Source organism: Azolla caroliniana, unplaced genomic scaffold, assembly GCF_043228905.1.
Source record: "Azolla caroliniana isolate FFs.n. ecotype wild unplaced genomic scaffold, voAzoCaro1.0.p SCAF_12, whole genome shotgun sequence".
In the NCBI taxonomy this organism is placed as follows: domain Eukaryota; kingdom Viridiplantae; phylum Streptophyta; class Polypodiopsida; order Salviniales; family Salviniaceae; genus Azolla; species Azolla caroliniana.
Genome location: NW_028230447.1, coordinates 17,294,784 through 17,299,245, shown reverse-complemented (window position 1 = coordinate 17,299,245; position 4,462 = coordinate 17,294,784).

The window sequence follows — 4,462 nt, the reverse complement described above, 5'->3', positions numbered from 1 at the left end:
TCACGAAGTTATGCGCATGCATGTGAAACGAGAGGTGGACCATCCGGAACTTGAACTAGAGAGGATGGGTTGCAAATTCTAATTGCCATGTTTTGATGTTGGAGTAGGAGAGCGTTAGAGAAAGAGAAGGTTCGAAGAGGAAAAAAGGGCTCCAACTTCTCATCCTGTCACCAGAATTGCATTTTGAAAGTTTTGATATTAACCTCGTGATGAACTCTTCCTACCGATGGTGTGAGTTTCACGAAGTAGTAATTTTGAGGACTATTCTTTTCGCAAATCTAGCTCCAAATTGTGTAGCTTCATGCTTCAAAGTCAAAGTCATAATTTGAAATTTCTTACACGATCCCTATTCAATAACTTGCAGCACTAGATAATAGATTACATAATTTAGTTTTATATAGTTGTATTAAAAAGCAAATTACATCAAAGGATTAATCTAAATCATAGAAAATGAGATTATATTGACTCTGTTACATGGAGTGACTGAGAAGGCATAGGTAGATAGGAGTTAAAGATTTAGGATTTGTTGGTAAAGTTTCAAAGGGATGTCCTCAAGTTTTGGGTTAGGGGGATGACGAGACAACTTCGTTGCCTCTTGTCATTGGTGGTCTATAACACCCTCTCAATTCGCTACCCCAAGCTCATTCAAGATTTTAGTAACATTTCCGCCTTGATCCAAAATCCTTCCCCAACAATGAGCTATGTTTTCAATTTTATAGGTTTTAAGAGGGCCATTACCAAAGAGTAAGTTCTTGTAGCACCTAATGATGAGTCGATGCACCTAATCAATTTTATAGGTTTTAAGAGGGCCATTACCAAAGAGTAAGTTGTTGTAGCACCTAATGATGAGTCGATGCACCTGATGACGAGAATTGATTGACACAAAACCTTTATGTCCTTTTTTTGTATTTACCACATACTATAAATCATCTTTACCATGTACCTTACTAGTTACTATAAATCACCTTTCTCCCTTCATTGTTGATTAAGAGATTGAACCTTTGACCTCACACTCCTAATATAAGTTCTTGAAGACTAAGCTATGTCTTCTTTTGCTAATTTTCGGTCATGTCAAGATTCGAACCCTTGACATCTGGTGTTATAATCGAGTGTTATGTGTTAACCAACATATTTGGTATATAATTATATACATGATTGTTCCTGTAATTTTTAAGCTAGCATCACGTGTATAATTGCTCCCTTATTTCATCTTTTTAACTTGTTTCCTCATATGTGCTTCCCACATCATGGCAATGCTAAACAATTGGTAAGATATTGGTAGGAAGCTTTGTTGTGTTTTGAATGGGCACTATCAAATTGTCAAGAGCTACGTAATTTGTTACAACAATAACTTCTTGTTTCTTCGCGATTGTTACATTGGCAAGGAAAGGAAATTTTGAGATATCATTTGAATCGCATGCTTTGGTTAGGGGTTGTTGAAGTGGGTGATGTGGTTGATAATTTGAGCAACTATTAGGGTTTGATGATACTAAAATATTGCTATATATTCCACTAAATTATGCCAATGACATTTGCCTATGAAAACATATCATCAACCTTGGGTGGATTGGTGTCTGAAGAGTTCTACAAGATTATTAATGGTAAGTACTAATATGTTGTATCATCATTCTATGGCATCACTTTCATGGCTCTCATCTAATGTAGAAAAGGAGTGGAATGTAGGCAAGTTTAATGCAAAGTGGTGGAAAATGTTGAAACGTAGTTGCATTTTCAATTGCCATTCAATCAAAGGTGTTCGTTTGGAGGTGATGATTGGGGGGGCTTCATTTAGTTTTAACACTTGAGAGGCAAGGGTTGGCATAAGGCACATGCTTCTTTTGTATTGTTCAATTGGAAGGTAATATACATTGATTCATTCAGTGCTTTGTTGTACATGCTATTTGGAACTATTTATAAAAAAACTGACAAGTTTTAGCTTCTTCTTACATGATGCCTAAACAAAGGGGCTTTAGGCAATACGTACAATTTGTGGTCCAAAGGATGAAATAGAAACCATGTTTTAGCTTTTAAGACATTACAAGTTTGCAACACAGTTGAAATATGCATAATGCCTTCATGTTTGATGGATGGTAGATGTGGAGTAATTGTATATAATATAAAGTTGAAAGGCATATTGATGTAGCAAGTATGGATGTTAGAGAATGCGGGGATTGTTCCATCTTGTGGATAATAAGCTCTTTAACAACACTTCGAAACGTCCCTCTACCTATGCAAGGACAATGATACTATAATGGTATTTTTTACATATAATGAATGAGGTTCAACCCAAAAGAAAAGTAGTGGAGAGAGATAAATGGAAATGGAAATGAGAGAGAAGGAGATGAAATGAAAATAGAGAGTTTGGGATATTGGCCTACACTCTTCATTCATGCAATATTCATAACTATGCCCAATGTTGGTTTTATGACCAACTCTATTGTACTATTATGGGAGCATATCTAATACTACCCCCGATTATAATTGTGATTGTAAGAGATTGGGTAGAGTCATTGTCATCAAATACCCAATTCCACTTGTACGTGTCTTAATTGGATGATGCAATCTCTCAAAGTCACACTTGTGCTTTTGATGAGTTTTGTTTTCTTTTTCTTTTTTTATAACGCTTTACTGTGGACTCGAGACAATATAGTGGGCTCAATAAAAAAGTAGGCCACGGTAGATCCAAAGGCGATTCATAAGGAATTATTGAGTTCAAAACCTTGATTTTGGGAGAGTCCTCATGCCTCGTCTTATATGGTCAATATAGAAGTCATGTTTTAGAAAGAATAGAAAAGAAAGACATGCATTCCCTCCTTTGTAACATGTTAAATATGGTTTCATGCCATTCTCTATGAAATTTGAAAATATGGGGTGTATTTTGATAAATTTGTGAATAAAAAACAAGGATATGTTGGTCATTTTCCTTAAAGATTTTGAGAAACAAGAGATAGGTTTAGGAGAAGTGTGAGAAATCAAAATGATTAGAGGTACATTGCTTGGGAGTTGCTCATAGATTTTAGATCATGAGCGCGAGTGAGAGATAGAGATAGAGATTTTATTATTGGCATTGAAGGTCAAATTTGACCTATGAGACCAAATGTGAAACATTTTCATGTGGTTGACTTGTCATTGTCTCAACATTCACAATTGTTTTGAATGATTTCGCTATTGATCAATGTGCACATTTTTAATGGTGGAAGAAATATAAGGACAGAAATTGAACTGGTGATCATTGATGTGTGAAGAGCAAACTCGAGTATGATTGAAATGTAGAACATTGTAAAAAAGTGTGATACTTGGACTCACAAACTTATTCTCGGGATTGGGAAATCCTAATTGCCCACCTAATATTTGAGAGAGTGTGAGCTAAATTGCATAGCAATAATGCTATCGATGACCGACAAAGGGATGGACTCTAGCATATATCTGTTAACGAGTTCAGTTTCCACGGTCGGGGAATACGATGTTTTTTGTACTTTGGTGACGATTGAACTGTCTGTGAACCATCAATGTTGCAAAAACACTTCATTCATTCATGAATCTATTTACACAATCGTGAAAGAGAATTATAATGTATCCCATCCACCAAACCGTTTCCACGCATCTTGTGTCCATCTAGAACTCAAAAATTGTTGATTCCTTGCATCTTTTTAGTTTTGTTTTTACCTTCATCCCATATGATGCTAGGAAGTTGACGCGAATTTTATTTTTTGAACCATAAGCGCATACGCACAATGGCTATGATCAATAATGGGAAGTGATGTGGTCTACAAGAAGTAGATCATGTATGACAAATTTATCTTGACTCTTGGACATTTTCATGGTGGATAGACTTAGGGATGCTATGAGGGCCCCGTACTTCCACCTCCGTGCAAATAGACCCCTTTTACTTGTTCCCAAGTAGTGAATGCGTGGCACATTCATTCCATCCATGATGTTGAGGAAAATGCCTAGAGTTGGAAGGTATTTAAAAAGCGTCATGTCGCCTCCTCATTATTGTACACCAATGCCTAGTATATCCTTTATTGTTAGGCGGTGTAGCAAACATACCCCATATTTAGGAGACTATGATAGTACGGAAGTAAGAATGTGGATTGATTACCTTGACCTTGACCAGGGCCAAGAGACCAGAGCTAGTAATGGTTGCACGAGGTGCAACAATAAGGATGTGGACTAATGACCTCGATTTTGACCTTGGCTTAGAGACTAGTGCAGTGTAATATCAGTAGGAGCTGCGAAAGTAAGGATGTGAACCGATGGCATCGACTTTGATATTGACCCAAGTTTGGACCTTGGCTTAGAGACTCAGTGCTAGTAATAGCAACAGGAGTTGCGAAGAGTAGCAAGGACTGATGGGCCTTGACTTTGGTATTGACCTCGACCTCGACCTAGGTCTTGAACCTAGGATTAGAGACTACTGCTAGTAATAGCAAGAAGGGGTATGAAAGTAAGGGCTGATGAC